The following is a 19,333-nucleotide window of genomic DNA, read 5'->3' on the forward strand; positions in this document are numbered from 1 at the left end:
TTTGAGACGGAGTTTCGCTCTTGTTACCCAGGCTAGAGTGCAATGGCGCGATCTCGGCTCACCGCAACCTCCGCCTCCTGGGTTCAGGCAATTCTCCTGCCTCAGCCTCCTGAGTAGCTGGGATTACAGGCACGCGCCACCATGCCCAGCTAATTTTTTTTTGTAATTTTAGTAGAGACGGGGTTTCACCATGTTGACCAGGATAGTCTCGATCTCTTGACCTCGTGATCCACCCGCCTCGGCCTCCCAAAGTGCTGGGATTACAGGCTTGAGCCACCGCGCCCGGCCTAGGTTATTTCTTATATCTTGGCCAGTGGATACAGAAAATGTGGTGCATATATCTACGGTTATATATAATGGAATATTATTCAGTTATAAAAAAACAAGGAAATCCTGCCCTTCATGACAACATGGATGAACCTGGAAGACACTGTGCTAAGTGAAATAAGCCAGACACAGAAAGACATATATTGTATAACTTCAGTTACATGTGGACTCTAAAAATGTCAAACCCACGGAAGCAGAGAGTAGGATGGTGGTTCCCCCTTGCTGGAGGATAAGATAGATGGAGAGATGTTGCTCAGAGGGCCCAAATTTCAGTGATAAGATGATAAAGTTCTGGGGATCTAATATATAGCAGTATGGTGATTATAAGTTAATGATACTGTACTGTATATTGAAGTTTGGAAAGGGAGATCTAGATGTGCTAGGTCGTAAGTGTTCTTAACACACACACACACACACACACACACACACACACACGTTAACTATATGGGGTATTGGGCTGGGCACGGTGGCTCATGCCTGTAATGCCAGTACTTTGGGAGGCCAAGGCGGGCGGATCATGAGGTCAAGAGATTGAGACCATCCCGGCCAACATGGTGAAATCCCATCTCTACTAAAAATACAAAAATTAGCCGGGCATGTTGCCGGATGCCTGTAGTCCCAGCTACTCAGGAGGCTGAGGCAGGAGAATCGCTTGAACCCCGGGAGGTGGACATTGCAGTGAGCTGAGATCACTCCACTGCATTCTGTCTCAAACAAAAACAAAAACAAAAACAACTATATGGGGTATTGGATGTGTTAATTAGCTTGACGGTGATAATTATTTCACAATGTATTGCATATATCAAATCATCATGTTACATACCTTAAATATAAATAATTTTTATTTGTCAATTATATCTCAAAAAAGCTGGGAGTGGGGGTAAGAAACTATTAGATCCCTAAAAATTCGTTGTTTACTATCAGCATTTCGGAATAACTTTTTTTTTTTTGGCCGATCTTACAATATTAATTCAATAAATAAAGAGGAATGTTGTTTAATCTACTGGGTATAACCATGGAAACTCATTAAAAAGGAAATAGGAAAATAACTGAAGGGAAAATTACTGTGGAATTTCAAATGTCGTGAAGGAAGGAGACTGAAAGTAGAATATACAGTTTTATTATTTTGAGGACTCAAGGGAAAATTCCCCACCCTACCTCTCTACTTGTCTTCTTCATTTTTGAAAACTGATCAGATTTTTAGATTTCTTTTTTTTTTTTTTGAGATAGGGTCTTGCTCTGTCACCCAGGTTGGAGTGTAGTGGCATGATCACAGCTCACTGCAACCTTGACTTTCTGGTTGCTTGATTTCTCAAGCAATTCTGCCTCAGCCTCCTAAGTATCAGGGACAGTAGGTGTGTCCCATTGGGGATGGCTAAGGCATATACGCAAAAAAGGTCCTCCCACCTCAGCCTCTCTAGTCATTTTTCATTCTGTTGCAAGTTGTGGAAATGGCGCCAGGATGCAATTTCTAATCCCCTTATTCACGAAATCATTTTCTCTCTGATTTTCTTAAAGTCTATATTGAACAAACCTTGATGCAAAAGCTAGTGAGGGCCATAAAAGAACCACAGAAAGAACCTACATTTGTGATGAATTTTGTCATCACAAGTGGTGCCCTGTGTCTGGGTTGTGATCATGTAATCATGCCTCCTTGTATTAATTCTGCAAAATATACCATGTGAGCTTAGATAATGAGGCTTTTACTTTATTTGAAAAAAAAAAAGCATTAGACTAAATGATTGGTGAAGTCTACTGAAATTTAAATGACACCATTTTAAAGCATACTGACATATAAGAATTATTTCTTTTCTTCTTTTTTTTTAAGTTCAGGGGTACTGTACAGGATGTGTACGTTTGTTACACAGGCAAATATGTGTTATGGGGGTTTCTTTGTACAGAATATTTCATCACCCAGGTATGAAGCTTAGTATCCATTAGTTATTTTTCCTGATCCTCTCCCTCCTACGCTCTGCCCTCCAGTAGTCCCCAGTGTGTGTTGCTTCCCTCTATGTGACCATCATTTAGCACATACTTATAAGTGAGGACATGCAGTATTCCGCATTATTTGCTAAAAGTAATGTCCCTGCAAAGGACATGATCTCATTTGGCTGTATAGTATTCCATGGTGTATATGTACCACATTTTCTTTATCCAGTCTATCACTGATAGGCATTTAAGTTGATTCTATGTCTTTGCTACTGTGAACAGTGTTGCAATGAATATATGCATGCATGTGTTTTATAATACAATGATTTATATTACTTTTGGTATATACCCAGTAATGGGATTATTCTTTCCACAATGGTTGAACTAATTTACACTCCGATTAACAGTGTAAAAGTATTCCTTTTTCTCAACAATTTCACCAGCATCTGTTATTTTTTGACTTTTTAATAACAGCCAGAATTGTTACTTTTCAAAGATTATTTGATCTTTAAACCTGCTCAGATGGGACACTTATTACCAGATAGTAGCATCTTTTGCTTTCTTTTTTGTTTTCCTGATTTGTTTTTTGTTTTCCAGATCAGACTCAAGAATCCATTGTGAAGGTCTAATAGTCTAGTTAAAGATAAGAGGCCAAGAGTCAGCAAGCAGTTTGTAATGGTGCACATGGCTGAACTATGACATTATAACAACCTTCACTTTATTTTCACAATCTCCAGAATTAAATATGAGAAGACACTCCAAATCACAGAACTCTTATGTTGAGTCACAGAGTCACATATGGAAGAGTTTTTCAATCTTGGCACTGTTAGTATTTTGGAATGGGTGATTCTTTGTTGCGGGGAGATATCCTGTGCATTTTAAGATGCTTTGCACAATCATTGGCCTCTACACACTAGATACCAGTAGCATCTCACACCACAAGGTTGTGACAATCAAAATATTTTCCAAACATTGCTAAATGTCCCCTCAGAGCAAAACCACCCCCTATTGAGAACCATGGATATACAGTATATTAAAATTACAGGTAAAGTGCAATGGCTTATGCCTGTAATTCAAGTACTTTGAGAGGCCAAGGGCAGGAGGATCACTTGAACCCAGGATTCTCCTGGGACCTCATCTCTAGCAACACAGTGGGACCTCATCTCTAAAAAAAATTTTTTAAAAATTAGACAGGCATGGTGGCACATGCCTGTAATCCCAACTACTCAGGAGGCTGAGGTTGGAGGATCATTTGAGCCTGAGAGGTTGAAGCTGCAATGAGTGCCACTACTTTCCAGCCTGGGTGACAAAGTGAGACCCTGTCTCAAAATAAAACAATAAAATAAAATAAAATAAAATAAGAGAGGAGTTGTCACCCCAAATTAACTTCTAACTATCAGACTCTTAAAAATATTTTTTATGATTTCAGATCAATCTGATACTGTTTCAGACCCTACTGAAAATTGTCAGTAAATGAGTCACTGAATTAGTATCTATGAAAAACCTTCTTTTATTTGGAGAAGGTTCTTGCCCTCATAGATTACAACAAGAACACTCACATTCTTAAAGTTGGGAAATCACAAATCAGTTACTGACAAGTCACCTGTGGGTGTCTCACTGATATCAATATTATCAATACATATCATTATTAATTATTTATATGTTGGCATAGATATTATTGAAATTCATCAATCAGTTCAATATAGCAGTATCTGTGAATTTCAGAGATAGGAGGGTTATAAAGGGGTTTCAGATTCTTATATTTCTTTTCTTTTTTTTTTTAGACGGAGTTTCATTCTTGTTATCCACACTGGAGTGCAGTGGTGCGATCTCAGCTCACTGCAACCTTTGTCTCCTGGGTTCAAGTGATTCTTCTGCCTCAGCCTCCCATGTAGTTGGGATTACAGGTATTCACTATCATGCCCAGCTAATTTTCCATAATTTTAGTAGAGACAGGGTTTCATCATATTGGCCAGGTTGGTCTCGAACTCCTGACCTTGTGATTCACCTGCCTTGGCCTCCCAATGTGCTGGGATTACAGGCGTGAGCCACTGTGCCTGGTCACAAACTGAAATTTCTATACATAATGAAAATAAATGAGTTCATCCCACATTCTCCACACACAAAAAAATACCTTTTAATCTCAATCCATTTTAAAATGTCTTTGACTTGGCTGCGTGTGGTGGCTCACGCCCGTAATCCCAACACTTTGGGAGACTGAGGCGGCTGGATCACCTGAGGTCGGGATTTCAAGACCATCCTGACCAACATGGAGAAATCCCGTCTCTACTAAAAATACGCAATTAACCAGGCGTGCTGGTGCATGCCTGTAATCCCAGCTACTCGGGAGGCTGAGGTAGGAGAATCGCTTGCTTGAACCTGGGAGGCAGAGGTTGCAGTGAGCCAAGGTCGTGTCATTGCACTCCAGCTCGGGGAACAAGAGCGAAACTCTGTCTCAAAAAAAAAGTGTCTTTGACTTGAGCCTTTCTTTTTGAAAACCTGCTTTTAAGAGGCTCTCAAGAGACAAGTCTTTGTTTAATAGGGGCAGAAAACAAGGCCCATAAAAGTGGAATGCTTACTTCAGGAACCTATGAAATTATAGGCGGAATTTAGATTCATGTGATGTAAGAGCTGGACAGGGCCTCTGGAGTCCTCTAGCTTAATTGCTTATGTCAAAGGCCCTGTATCACATAGCTATTCAGCAGCAAAATTAAGATGCGAAGCAGCCCTTCTAACTCTTAAGCAAAGGCCCCAATGGAAGCTAAAAGCATGTCTTATCCTTGGTTTATGTCTAGGATACAGTTATTCCTAGTGTTCTGCGGGGTACAACTGAACTCTTGGACTAAATAAGGTGCAAAGAAGTTTCCTCCAGTGTCTTTAGACTGGAGAAGCTCTAAGCTTGAACGAGGCCATCAGAGTGGTCTACCTGGCTGTCTGGTTCAGACTTGCTATGACCCTCCAGAATAAGGCCGGAAATAGATTGATCTCTACTACTAGAATTAGGCTTAATGGTAATTCAACTTTCCACACTTCATATAAAATCAGGCTTCCTGGTTTTATGTAATTTGTTCTTTGTTATCACAGGGAAAATAGAATTTGAAAAGGGTTTACATAGGAAAGGAAGAGGGAGCATTTAAAAAAGCATTTATGGGATGGGTGTGGTGGCGTACTCCTGTAGTCCCAGCACTTTGGAAGGCGGAGGTGGGTGGATCACTTCAGGTCAGGTGTTCGAGACCAGCCTGGCCAATATGGCAAAACCTCGTCTCTATTAAAAATTAGCCAATGTGGTGGTGTGCCCTGTAATCCCAGCTACTCAAGAGGCTGAGGCAAGAGAACCACTCAAACCTGGGAGGCAGAGCTTACAGTGAGCCAAGATCATGCCACTGCACTCCAGCCTGGGTGACAGAGTGAGACTCTGTCTTAAAAAAAAAAAAAAAAAAAAAGGCATTTATATTGAGCCTACTGCAGTTATAATTTAAAAGGCAAAAGGTATTTCTAATTCACTGGTGGAATCTATAAATCTATCACATTTCCTGCTTGCTTAGGCCCTTAAGGGTCTAACTGATTTCCTGAGTTAAAACTAGGTAATGGAAAAATATTAGGAATAATAGTCATCTAGTGAGATGAGCATTTGGCACTTATGAATCCAAAACGTATTATTGCTCACAATTCCCTTCAGTAATTAATATAGTTTCTAAAAGAATAATCTCACTTTTTACAATGAAAGGTCTTTGCTTAATAAAACACAATAAGGCACTTCCCTTAGTGTTTTATGAATAAGGGCACACCTCTGTGACATTCTCTAACCTCAGCACGTATGTAATATAAGGTATGCAACTGTATTACCTGCTTTCCTGCCAAACCATTCATGAAGTCAATGAACAAGAAATAAAAACAAAATCATGAGGTCAATAATATTACTGTGACAAATATGAGACTTTTGTAAAGTGACAGAAATCTGTTATTTAAGCTTGTTATGCCACCTATTTGCAATACTGTCCCAAAGCTGCAGAGATCCAAATTAGTTAAAGCAAATTAGTATGCTGATGCTGGATGTACCATGGGCAGCCTGCAATCTGACATTCATTATGCTTCTTTATCTTTGTGAACTGTACATCATTGTTGACCATCAGCATTCCTCTGTCACATCTGTTATAAGGTAGAGGGTTCAAACTATATTTAGCCTAAGAGAAGCATTATTCAGAAGATAAACATGCCAGAGGAAAACCCCAAACACAAGAGAGAGCCACACATGACTATGAGGTGATCTGTACCATACCTCCCTTTCTTTAGCAAAGTTCATCAAGAGGTATCTTAGAAAATAATCTACCAAAGCCAAGTCTGGGCCTTGCAACAAAGCTAGCCTTTGAAATGAGACCTAGGAGTATGATTTTTAAGGAACTCACCTCACACAGCTCACTTGTGAGTTATGTATAACTCTGAAACCTACGCCCAGCAGATTTAAATTTCTTTTAAAATAATATTTGTAAAATACGGTTTACACAGGAAATAAAGCTCAGTATAATTTGACTAGATGATGTCAGTCATATTTTATTGGATATAAAAACAAAACAAAACAAAAACCCAGCCTCCTTTCTTTCAAGTGGTATTCTTATCACATTATGCAAATTATTACCTTTTTATAATGGAGACCAGTGATAAAGCCATTTTACGTGTTTTGGCATAGACCACTAATATAATTTTTGCTACTCTAAATGCCTCAATGCACAACGGAGTCAGCAATAATACAGTCTCATTCATTTTAGAAAGATCTTATTAAAAACAAAACAAAGTAAAACACTTAATTCCATTTCCTAAAGATAAATAACAATCTTCTGCTAAAAATAATCAATATTATCTTTAAAGAAACTTGATTATCCTAACAATATAGAAACACTTTTTCTACTAGCGACACTCTTTTATAGTAATTAAAATCAGTTTTTAAAATTTTCCTTCATAGGTTCTCCTTTTTTTATTTTCATTTATTACTATTACTATTAATTAATTTATTTATGTTTTTGAGATGGAGTCTCGCTCTGTCACCCAGGCTGGAGTGCAGTGGTGCGATCTTGGCTCACTGCAACCTTCGCCTCTCAGGTTCCAGCGATTCTCCTACCTCAGCCTCCTGAGTAGCTGAAATTAAAGGCACACGCCACCACGCCCAGCTAATTTTTGTATTTTTAGTAGAGATGGGGGTTCACCATGTTGGCCAAGCTGGTCTCTAACTCCTGACCTTGTGATCCACCCACCTTGGCCTCCCAAAGTGCTGGGATTACAGGCATGAGCCACTGTGCTTGGCCACTTTTTAAAATTTTTTTGAGACCAAGTCTTACTGTCACCCAGGCTGGAGTGCAGTGGCATGATCTTAGTTCACTGCAGGCTCTGCCTCCCAGGTTCAAGCAATTCTCCTGCCTCAGCCTCCCAAGTAGCTGGGATTACAGGCATGCACCATCACACCCAGCTAATTTTTTATATTTTTAGTAGAGATGGGGTTTCACCATGTTGGCCAGGCTGGTCTCGAACTCATGGCCTCAGTGATCTGCCTGCCTAAGTCTCCCAAAATTTTGGGATTACAGGTGTGAGCCACCATGCCCAGCCGGGTTCCACTTTTATCATAGATAAATCTTTTTATAACTTATACAGTGTATATAAGGCAGAAGCATTCTCTGACCTCAGCAGGCTTACAACAAGCCTCCGAAGTCATCTAAGAAAGAAAAACTGGACTATGTAACTTACTAGCAAAAAGAAAAAGCATAAAAACTCAGTATCAGAGATTCATAGTCTTATTGCACTTGCTATGGAATCCTGACGCTGACTTGCAGCATTTCTGTTGAGTGCTTTTTCTACGCAGAATGTGAAGTGATAGGAATCACAGAAGCAATTCCCCATACTCTCGAGTGCTCTGACACTCTTCAGTGACCTTTACAGATATATTTCTTCTCTGTGGTTCTCAAAGTTACTTTTTCCAGGTAAAAGTGTACAAAAGTACAATCAATTAAATAAAAAGTAAATAATGGCTTCCCACACTGTTAAATTAAAAGAATTAATTGAAAGGTATGTTCTGGTATAGAGCAACTTAAAAGGTAAAAATATGTTTATTCAGTCTTGGATAAAACTGTCAATGGAACAAAATTGGGTTAATTAAAGTAAAACTCTAGAAAAACGAAAGTAGTCAAAGAATTCCAGTGTTACTTGACTGCACTACCATATCAGGAATTTCTCTCATGACCATTTAAATCCCAATCATATAAACCCAGGAATTTTTAGAAAGGTAGGAGTTAATTTTCTAAGATATCCAAAGAAAAGGCCAGGTGTACTGGCTGACATCTGTAATCCCAACACTTTGGGAGGCTGAGGTGCGAGGACTGCTGTAGCCCAGGAGTTTGAGACCAGCCTGGGCAACCACAGGGAGACTGTGTCTCTACCAAAAAGAAGAAGAAGGAAAAAAAAAAAGCTGTGCATGGTGGCAGAGTCTGTAATCCAAGCTACTCAGGAGGCTAAGATGGGAAGGGTGCTTGAACCTGGAAGGTCAAGGTTGCAGTAAGTGGTGATTGCACGTACTCCAAGCATGGGCGACAGTGCAAGGCCCTATCTCAAAAAGCAAAAGCAAAAAAAAACGAAAAATAAATGCCAACTTCTTCATTGAAAATACAATATTATTTAAAACAGAAATGCCAAAAAATTGCTTCTAAGACTATAATTTGAAAAGAGGAAAAGACTGAGACAGGTATAAAAATTCATTCTCTACAAAATCGAAGAAAGTAATGAAAAGACAGCAGAGCATATTCGACTTACGGCACCAGAGGAAATGATGTGGTCTCTGACTGACCCATGACCCTGTCCTACGCGCTCTGCAGTGCTTTGGCACTACCCACCACACCCAGACGGGAGGGAAGACAGCTCCCATTGCTAAAGCCTCTGAAAGCCCACATGTATCTAAGGTTTAGGACGTCATTTTGCTCTATTAGTTTCTACTCCTATATAACAAATTTAGCAGCTAAAAACAACATCCATTTAGTATCTCACATCTCCGTAGGACAGGAGTCCCAAGTGGGCTCTGCGGGGCTCTGCTCAGGGTATCACAAAGCTGAAATCAAGATGCCTGTTGGGCTGGATTCTTATCTGGAGACTGGGGAAGAATTCACTCTCAACCTCCTTCAGGTTGTTGACAGAGCTAGTTCCTTGAAGTTGCAGGAATTTGACCAGTTTCCTTCCTAGCTGTAAGCTGGGAGCTGCGCTTAGCTCTTCAAAGCTACTTGCCTTCTTTCTCAAGTGGTCTCCTCCATTTTCAAAGCAGCTATTGCACATTGCATTCTTCTCATACTTCCAGTCTCTTTGATTTTCCCTCCTGCCATTAGCTAAAGAAAGCTCTCTGCTTTTAAGGCTCATATGATTCCATCAGGCCTACCGAGATAATCTAGGCTTGAATCTCCCTATTATAAGGTCAACTGTGCCATATCGCATAACATAATCACAGAATCGGTAATACAGCATCACATTCATGATGGTTGCAGGAATTACGGTGGACATCTTTGTGGGAGAGAGGTATTTAAGAAATTACGCCTACTACATTTACTGAGAACTAAAGGTAAACATAAGAACAAACGTCAAATAGTGTTGTCAACTTGTTCAAATGTAAAACAAAGATGTTCTAAATTCCACATACTTGGATGAGTACCGTATGCAAATGGTACAAAATAGAAAAGGCATAAAAGATATACAGGAAAAAGCAAGACTTCTTTCTAATATTGTCCCTCAGCCCCAGCTCCATTCCCTGGGAATAATAACTGTTTACTAATTTCTCATGTGTCCTTCCAGAGATATCCACATTTATTAAAGCGTATGTGTTTGGGAGGACTGGACTGATTTATTCCTGAAAGGTTTGGCAGAATTCCCCTGTTAAATCACCAAGGCCTCAGTAGAAGAAAGTTATTCTCAGGTGCCCTGGAGGTTTCTTGCGCCTGTGTTCCCACGTGCGGTGTGAACCTGAGGGCATCATGTTATGAGCAGATGGGGGCTGCAATGACTCGCAGGATCAGGAATTTCAACCTAGAGAACCGAGCGAAACGGGGAATCAGCAAGATGAAGCCCTCTCCTGCTCCCAGGCACCCCTCTACCAACAGCCTCCTGTGAGAGCAGATTAGTCTATATCCAGAAATTAAGGGAGAGATTGCTCATAAAGATGACAAGCTACTATCATTTCTAAAAGATGTGTATATTGATTCCAAAGACCCTGTATCTTCTGTGCAGGTAAAAGCTACTGAAACACATCAAGAGACAAAGGAATTCAGATTGCCTTTCGGCCATGACTTTGATATGATAAATATTAAGAGCATTCCCAAAGGCAAAATTTCCACTGTAGAAGCACTGACACTTCTCAATAATCATAAACTTTACCCAGAAATATGGACTGCTGAGAAAATAGCCCAAGAATACCATTTAGAACAGAAAGATGTGAATTTCCTTCTTAAATATTTTGTTACTTTTGAAGACCAAATCTTCCCTCCTGAAGACAAGAAAGCAACACAATCAAAATGAAGAAAATCACAAAAATGTCCTATGTGTACTCCTCATCCTGCATATTTTCTCATTTTTTGCATATTAAACTATGTTAATTATCAAGTGTTTAACGCTCTCAAATTGTGAGAGCATACTCTTAATATTTATTGAGCTCCTGACTTTTCAGGATTGCCATAGAATGTATTTTCTTTTAATTTGGTTTAGGCATATTTCATATGTACATGTCAGCATGACTAATCAGTACATCTTTACCTTTATTACAAGTAAAAGAGTTAATGTGTTATTTTAGGCACATCATACCAACTTGTAAATTGGTCATATGACCCTTTGGGAAATGTCTTGAATCCCTCATTTAAGTTTTACTTTTCAGTTTAAGTGTTTAGTTCATTCTTCATATGTGATAGTGAAAGTAAAAGCTTTCCTGACTCTTTAAGATTGACATTTTCTTGTTAGGGAAAGAGACTTAATAGCAAGGTAGACTAACAGTATTTCCCAAATAAAGGCACAAAGGAGAAAATTACGAACCAATAGAATCTAATTAAAATTACTACTCCAGGAAATAAGAAGTATCGAGGATTTACTTTATTTTGAATTGGTTTTAAGTATGGAATAATTGTCTTTACAGTTATAAAAACACATTAGTGATGTTTACAAAATGTTGGGAATTTTTGCTTTGATAAACAAATATGTAAGTCCCATGGCCTTCAGAGGCAGGCAGCAGTAGAAACTTTTGAAAAGTAACATTTCCCTGGATTTAACATGGAAATAGAAAAACTTAAAGAATAATTAAGTAAAAAACTATGGCAAATGAAACCTGGTGATTATATATAGTTTCAGATGTTAACAGTAGTTGAGGGAAGAGAGAAAAAACAGCAAGTAGGAGCAGAGAACAGAATCACTGAAAGGGACTTGACAAATTGCCGCTTCCTCCATTTTAGCAAACTTATTAGCACAGCATGTAGCAGTCCTAGGATCCTGAGTGACATTGTGTGAATTTAGCTCTGCCTGATATATTAGTACTGCAGGATCTTTGGGAGACTGTATCCTCTTTGAGGTTGAATTTCTTCTATAAAATGAGCATAATGCTACCTTACTTAAATTTAAGGGTTATCATGAAGATAAATAAATGACTACAAAAGACAAAGCAAATATAAATTATCTTTTGCAGTGGCGAAAAAGGTGCCTGTGGAGGATAAGACCTAAGTTTCTGTAGTTTATGACGTAACCAGGCCCAGATTTTAGGTTTTCAAATCCTAGTAGTGTGTATTTTCTGTTGTGCCAAAAAGCAGCACACCTCAGAAGAGGGAAAAGGTATGAACTGTGTGTATATGAGGGTTATCAGCGTGCTTCTGAGGGAAGATGGGCATCACTACTTCCCAGAGATATCCCTGGAACTGACATAGGAGATGCTGAAGAATTCAACATGAGGGAATGAGGCATTTGTAGTAATGCTGAGAACAGAAAAATGGACTAAGTGGAAAATCTGTGAGCATGTCTTTGAATATAGATTGGTTATGTGACCAAACTATACCTAGTTTATTTTTGGTTTAACACAATAATTCTTTTAAGAAAACATGAAATCACTACTCAATATAAAATGCTTTTTTTTTGTGAGACGGAGTCTCACTCAGTCACCCAGGCTGGATGGAGTGCAGTGGCACGATCTTGGCTCACTGCAACTTCTGCCTCCTGGGTTCAAGTGATTCTCCTGCCTCAGCTTCCCAGTAGCTAGGATTACAGGCGCCCACCACCAGGCCTGGCTAATTTTTTGGGATTCTTAGTAGAGAAAGGGTTTCACCACTGTTTGAGGTCAGGCTGGTCTCCAACCCCTGACGTCAAATGATTCACCCACCTAGGCCTCCCAAAGTGCTGGGATTATAGGTGTGAGCCACTGCGCCCGGCTAAAATGCATTTTAAAACTTCTGTAAATCAGTGAAAACTTCATGTCTTTTGTCATAATGGTCACTAGTTGAATCACTAGTCCTGTTATTTCTAAGCCATCTTCTATTGATATCTACATTGTGGTTAGGCAGCTGTTACATGGTTTCACATGATAAAATAAAGAACTTCCTATATCCAAAAAAAAGAGAGAGAGAAAGTTATTCTATGATAAATAGTTTAGATTTTCTAGTTATCTGAGGTTAGTATTGATCATTTCAACTTTCCTAGAAAATCATCCATTTCTTTCAGGTTCTTTAGTATTTTCTTTTTTTTTTTTTTTTTTAAGACGGGGTTTCACCATGTTGGTCAGGCTGGTCTTGAACTCCTGACCTCAGGTGATCCGCCCGCCTTGGCCTCCAAAGTGCTTGGATTACAGGTGTGAGCCACCACGCCCGGCTTCTTTCAGGTTCTTAAATTAATTTGCACAGGATTGAGCAAAATATTTTCGTAGGATCTCTATTTCTAACATTCCCCCATTATTATTATTATTATTATTACTATTATTATTATTATTATTTTTTTGGAGACGGAGTTTCGCTCTTGTTACCCAGGCTGGAGTGCAATGGCACGATCTCGGCTCACCGCAACCTCCGCCTCCTGGGTTCAGGCAATTCTCCTGCCTCAATCTCCTGAGAGCTGGGATTACAGGCATGCGCCACCATGCCCAGCTAATTTTTGTATTTTTAATAGAGTTCGGGTTTCACCATGTTGACCAGGATGGTCTCGATCTCTTGATCTCGTGATCCACCCGCCTTGGCCTCCCAAAGTGCTGGGATTACAGGCTTGAGCCACTGTGCCCGGCATCCCCATTATTTCTGTTTATGCTCTGTGCTGTCTACTTTTTTATTTTATAAACTTAATATCCCATTTAAAAATATAATCAGCTTTTTTATTTATGTGATCAATTTTTGGCTAATTTATTAACTTCTACTTTTATTCCCTTCTTTTGCTTTTTTATTTTTATTGATAGCTTTTCTAACTTTGAGTCAGATATTCAATGCAGTTATGTTCTTTCTTCATTAAGATAAGGGCTTCTGAGCCGGGCGCGGTGGCTCAAGCCTGTAATCCCAGCACTTTGGGAGGCTGAGGCGGGTGGATCACGAGGTCAAGAGATCGAGGCCATCCTGGTCAACACAGTGAAACCCCGTCTCTACTAAAAGACAAAAAATCAGCTGGGCGTGGTGGCGCGTGCCTGTAATCCCAGCTACTCAGGAGGCTGAGGCAGGAGAATTGCCTGAACCCGGGAGGCGGAGGTTGCGGTGAGCCGAGATCACGCCACCGCACTCCAGCCTGGGTAACAAGAGCGGAACTCTGCCTCAAAAAAAAAAAAAAAAAGATAAGGGCTTCTGAACTCTATTTTAGCTCTGCTCCACAAGTTCTAATGTATAGTGTTTTCATTATGCTTTTGTCTGAGATGTTCTATAACTTGTTTGGTTTCCTCTGTGATCTAAGAATTATTTTAGTAGAAATTTAAAAATGCCCAGGTGATAGTATTCTTTTTCTTAAGTTCTAGTTTTATTGCAATGAGATCAGAGAATGCTGTTTATGTTTACTTTGCCTTTTGAAATTCTTTGAAATTTTTTTTTGTGATTTTTTTTATAAGACTCCCCAAGGCTTGTCTTTAATAATTAACTTGTCTTTCCAAATCCCTATTCAGAAAGGCATTTGATAAGTGTTCTTATAGCTGATATAATCTAAATTAAGAACAGATTACTGGTGTGTGCATTTTCCATTTTTCTTTTTTTTTTTCCCCTCTTGTTTCTAATGTCGAGAATGGCAAAACTGCCTGCTTCTAATTTATATAGCTAGGGTCAACATAGTGTCTGGCATATGAATGAGCTCAATATGGAATGAGTAAATACAAATAAAAATAAATTTTCATTTCTCCTGGTGGGTAACGTATGATTTGGATATGAATATCACCAAGGTTCAACATGGAACTCTACTTGCTGCATTCCCAGTTGCCCATTGAACTCAAGAGTTTCCTGAGTTACTAAATACCAAGCAGCACTTACCAATTCAAACAAATATTGAGCCATAATAGAAATTTCCTTACACTTTCCTATGTATTAAAAACCAACCTACTCATAACAGATTCTGTAGTACTCATGATGACAGAATTGTGAATGAGGCCCTTTCCTGTGTATTAAGCAATTAGGTTTCTTCCAAACAACTGAAGATAAGCTCAAAACAAACTACTGGCAAAACAAGGCAGGCAAAATGAAATGTAATCTTCTTCCTATTTCTTTATCATTTTCTTCTTCATAAATAGAAATCTACATAACATTCGATCTCTGGGGGAATTTAATCTTATCACTTTTTTCTTTTTTTTAATTGCATTTTAGGTTTTGGGTTATACGTGAAGAACATGCATGATTGTTGCATAGGTACACACCTGGCAGCGTGATTTGCTGCCTTCCTCCCCTTCACCTATATCTGGCATTTCTCCCCATGCTATCTCTCCCCAACTACCCACCCCCCCATCCCTCCCCTATTTCACCCCAACAGACCCCAGTGTGTGATGTTCTCCTCCCTGTGTCCATGTGTTCTCATTGTTCAACACCCGCCTATGAGTGAGAACATGCGGTGTTTGATTTTCTGTTCTTGTGTCAGTTTGCTGAGAATGATGGTTGAGAATGATGAAATTTTCTTTATGGTCTATTTTTATAAAAAAAAATTTTTTCCTCCATGTTGGTCAGGCTGGTCTTGAACTCCTGACCTCAGGTGATCCACCTGCCTCGGCCTCCCAAAGTGCTAGCATTATAGGTGAGAGCCACTGTGTCCAGCCATTTTTGTGAATTTGACATTCTTAGTTTTCAGGATACAAAGCTTGACAAATACCAAATATTTACTTCATTCATTATTTTATTATTTGCACTTTCTTTCTTTCTTTCTTTTTTTTTTTTTTTTTTTTTTTTTTGAGACAGAGTCTCACTCTGTCACCAGGCTGGATTGCAAGGGCACCGTCTTGCTCACTGCAACCTTCGACTCCCTGGTTCAAGCGATTCTCCTGCCTCAGCCTCCTGAGTAGCTGGGATTACAGGCAGGCACCACCATGTCCAACTAATTTTTGTGTTTTTAGTAGAGACGGGGTTGGTCCAGGCCAGGCTGGTCTCAAACTCCTGACCTGTGATCTGCCCACACAGGCCTCCCAAAGTGCTGGGATTACAGGTGTGAGCCACCGGGCCCAGCCTGGGTTTTCTTTCTCTTAGTTGTTGTCCACCTGATCTCTTATGAACTAACAGAAGTGAATAAACATTTCTTATCATGACTATGTAACTATTAGTCTTTATATTTTCTGTAGTTTTTGCTTTATGGATGCTTAATGCCCTACTGCTGCTTTGAATTATCCCTCATTGCCTTGCTTAAAGTTTTTCCTCTAAATTCCATCTTGTCTGACAATAAAGATATAATCTCTACTTTTTTGTGTTTTTCCATGTCTTCCATCTTGTGTATGTGATTCCTCATTGAGTCTGTTATATTACCCCGCTGCTTTTTATTTTTTTTTTTTTAGAGACAGAGTCTCACTCCATTGCCCAAGCCGGAATGTAATGGCTCAATCTCAGCTCACTGCAGCCTCTGTCTCCTGGGTTCAAGCTATTCTCCTGCCTCAGCCTCCCAAGTAGCTGGGATTACAGGTGCCCGCCACCACACCCAGCTAATTTCTTTTTTTTTTGTATTTTTAGTAGAGATGGAGTTTCAAGCTCCTGACCTTGGGTGATCCTCCCATCTCGGTCTCCCAGAGTGTTGGGATTACAGGTGTGAGCCACCGTGCCCGGCCCCCTGCTGCTTCTTTATACCCTAGGAAGGCCAAGAAAGCTCCTGCTGCCAAATCCTATCCCATAATCTAAATTGGGCATTATTGGTTTTGCCCCCTAGAAAGTTCTGCCAGCTTTGTGTGAGATCGATAGCTGTGGGCATTTTTAACTGCATTTATCATTCTTCATCACATTTTGTAGTCTGGGGTTGCACATGTATCTTTTTTTGAAGATAGGGGTTCAAGTTTCCACCATTTTGTTCTCTTAGTGCAGCTGGATAATTTGTAAGGAAGAAGGAAAATAATGCAGTAATCTTTGTTCCGTCATTTTAAAATCAGAATCTAGAATTTATCTTTTGCCAATTCTCCTCTTCTATCCCATATTCTTTGTCATGCTTTCTTGCCAAAGGCTATGCTGTTCTGTGCTCTGCAGATGTTCTAGATAACAGTATGTTCTGGTCCTTAGTCCCCTAAATGAGAATGGCCTATCTAATATAGTATAATTGTTAAGCTTTCCTCAGTCCTGATGACCAACATTATGCATATACTATCTGGTTCCTTGAAATTCCTCCCATCATTTTTTGCGTGTTCTATACTGTCTATATCTACCTCTCCCAGAAGTTTCTGGAATTCCAACTCTTGTCTCTAACCTGTGTCTCTCTCTTCAGTTCAGTTTAGTCTGCCTGAAAAAATATTTTTACCAGGCAGTTCAAAGCTGCTACTAAACCTTAAGACAGAACCATAGCTGGGCCATATTACATACTCAATAGTATTTCACCTATTATATACAAAGCCTTCTTCTGGGAATTGGTGAGAGATACCAAGATAAGTGCTTCAGGAACTGATAATCTACTAGGGGAGAAAGAAAAAATATTGTTCTAAAGCTGTTTTGCTAAATGCACATTTCTGTGTAGTCTCCTCAGTGGCAACATGTGTTATTCGTGTTAGCCATCTTTCTCTGAGCCCTCCCTATAATGCATCACCTATCTTAAACAATTAGGATTATATACATTGCTTTTTCTTATTCAAGGTCAGTATGTTCTTGGGTGGCCACAAAACTGTTACTGTTCATTGGTCCCTGCCTTGGCAACAAAGCCAAAATAAAAAACATTAAACTCATAGAGTAGTCGTGTAAATTAGGATCCTCTGACTACAAAGAATAAAGACTCACTAAAGCTGTCTCAAGTATCTGTGTGTGGATGTGTATGCGAGAGGGGTAACCGGAAACAGTTATTGTAAGGTTTCACATGAAAATAAGGAACAGAGGTATGTTGTGTGGCTAGGCCTTATGGAAGCTCATGGAAAGTCGTTTAACCAGGTCTCATGAGAGTACAGGAACATAGATGGAGAATTTCAAGTTGTAATTTCAAGTTGTTCAGAATCCAGTAGATAAGTAATGATGTAGATATTTATCCCTTTGGCAGCAATAATTTGTTGACCATCCTCTTCCCGTACAGATACAATTTAAATATTTGTATCTACCCTCACCCCCACCAACACACACACACACACACACACACACACACACACACGTAAAAAAGTTCATGACCTAGCTCCTACTTGTCACTCTTGTTTATTCATGGCTTCTGCTGACTCATGTCATTTTTGTCTGTCCTTTTTTTTTTTTTTTTTTTTTTTTCTGGTTAAGCAATTGGTGTTGGCTATCAAATAATGCTATTTCAAATTAAACATTTCCTAAGAGAGAACATCTGATCAGTCCACTATGTCACTATCATCAGTTAGATAAAATACGTGTACTAGGTCATTAAATCTGTCAGCTTCAAGCTACCTGACTGCTTTAGGTCCCATTTTCTGAGATGTAGTCAAGATGGTAAAGTCATGCAATATGGCCACCTATGTGTATCTGCCTAGAGTTGGTGTCCTTAGCAAGAGGCTACAGGTAAGACCTCTTAGAAAAGGACTCTTGGAGGCTGGGTCACACCTGTAATCCTAGCACTTTGGGAGGCCAAGGCAAGCGTATTACCTGAGGTCAAGAGTTCAAGAACAGCCTGACCAACATAGTGAAACCCTGTCTCTACTAAAAATACAAAATTAGCCAGGCATGGTGGCACATGCCTGTGGTCCCAGCTACTTGGGAGGCCAAGGCAGGAGAATCGCTTGAACCTGGGAGATGAAGGTTGCAGTGAGCTGACATCGCTCCATTGCACTCCAGTCTGGGCAACAAGAGTGAAACTCCGTCTTAAAAAAGAAAAGAAAAGAAAGGACTCTGGTTATACAGAGACTTCTAGATTAGGCCTATCCAATATAGTATAATAGTTAAGCTTTCCTCAGTTTCGATGACCAACATTATGCATGTTATCCTAGGTACTCTATGATTAGCAAGAAACATTAGTCTTCTGAAACAGATTTGCCCGTTTTACTGCATTTTAAGTATTTCTTTTATACTTACATGTAATCACTGCCAAGATAAATGTCCATATGCTATACCACCAAAGGCATGAGAACTTAGCCTGGCCAGCTAGAAACTTTTTGGAAAGAATTATATCAAATAGCTACTACTGCTAGTTTATAAAGATACCATACATTCACTAGGGTCAAACTCTAGCATACCTAGAATAAATTAGGGCTTACTTATAATTACATTTCTGCCACCTAAGACCACACAGACAAAAGCTTTTTTATTTCACTTTTGACAATTCAGAACTGAATTCAGTTCTGCTTATCACAATCCCTATGGGAATAGGTTTTATTATCGTCCTATAAAATAGGAAAGAAAATAATTCTAGATGCCAATAATCCCAGCATTCTAGATTAGGGGTATACTAGATTAAGAGAATAGACTCCTATTGTTTTAGAATTTCAACCAGGACACAGCTGTAAACTTCAGCCTGGCCTGGC

The 19,333-nt window shown here is 39.4% G+C and overlaps 1 protein-coding gene and 1 pseudogene across 7 annotated transcripts in view; one reads left to right on the forward strand and one right to left on the reverse strand.

The window, feature by feature from the left end:
• Positions 1 to 19,333, reverse strand: part of RABGAP1L (RAB GTPase activating protein 1 like) — a 718,780-nt gene that overhangs the window by 130,412 nt on the left and 569,035 nt on the right. The window lies entirely within an intron of this gene.
• On the forward strand, positions 10,209 to 10,874 carry LOC116560305 (annotated as a pseudogene). Its single transcript, XR_004272898.1, has one exon. The product of XR_004272898.1 is annotated as an NADH dehydrogenase [ubiquinone] 1 alpha subcomplex assembly factor 4 pseudogene (transcript).

Source organism: Sapajus apella, unplaced genomic scaffold, assembly GCF_009761245.1.
Source record: "Sapajus apella isolate SASKATOON/1434 unplaced genomic scaffold, GSC_monkey_1.0 scaffold25, whole genome shotgun sequence".
Lineage (NCBI taxonomy): Eukaryota > Metazoa > Chordata > Mammalia > Primates > Cebidae > Sapajus > Sapajus apella.